Source organism: Limulus polyphemus, unplaced genomic scaffold (genome assembly GCF_000517525.1).
Source record: "Limulus polyphemus unplaced genomic scaffold, Limulus_polyphemus-2.1.2 Scaffold2708, whole genome shotgun sequence".
Lineage (NCBI taxonomy): Eukaryota > Metazoa > Arthropoda > Merostomata > Xiphosura > Limulidae > Limulus > Limulus polyphemus.
The window spans coordinates 63,915-65,020 of NW_013668318.1; positions in this window are offsets into that span (position 1 = coordinate 63,915).

The window sequence follows — 1,106 nt, forward strand, 5'->3', positions numbered from 1 at the left end:
TTTATAATTACGTATATGTCTGGGATCTTCTTAACTAATTATCGAAAATGAAATATAAGCTAGCTGGTTCATATATATATCTTGTATTATCAAATGAAACCATAGTTAATCAAGAAATGTTTTTGTTAGAATTGTCCATCTTAGGAATTTAATGAAACATTTAACGGTACTTCTAAACTAAGTTTTACATAAAAATAAATTAATAAACATCCTAAATTAAAATTAAGTTAAACTGAACATATAAACACTAAATATTAAATATAATAATATTATAAACAAATACAAAGAACTGTTTATATATATTTTTCATAGTATTATGACACAGATAGCATGAAGCATAAGTAAGCCTAATTATTAATAATTATATATAGAAACACACAAAACCATATAATTATACAGAACATAATTACATACAATATACAAATGATTATAATTTATATTTTATATTAAAAATGTAGTGAATTGCATTTTGCATAGTTGAAAAATGGAGCAATCCACTAGTCGTTCCTAGAAACATAGCAGTGCAACATAACACTCGTTATTTATAGTGACGCTACACACAGCTCTGCTTGAAGTATAAAACATACTATACTGTTGCGTCATCGAGATCACATGACTACAGTGACGCAACGTTTCTAGAACTATCATGTACTTTGGCGAATGTTCAAGTTCTTACAAGATATAGGGTAGGCGAATATATATAAGAGGGGAAAACGTGACGCGGGAGATTGTTGAAGGGTAATGTGTGTATAGATAGTGAGTAATTGAACTGCAGTCACACGGTATTGTTGAAGTTAACGTTCGTTCGTTACAGTGTTGTTTTAGCGCGAGTATTGAGATTAAGTGTATCGCAGAGTTATATTCGGAAAGAATAAACCAGTTTTATTAAGTAAAGACTTGTGTCGTTAAAGTTTCGTTGGAACGAAGTTACGGAAAAATCAATTAACAAACGGAGACGTAACAGTATGAATTGTTCGTGATCAAACGCAACTAAATGATTAGAAATACTACGGTATGAACTATTTATGATCAAACCCAACTAAATGAAGAGAAATATAACACTATGAACTGTTTGTGATCATACACAAAGAAATGAAGAGAAATAT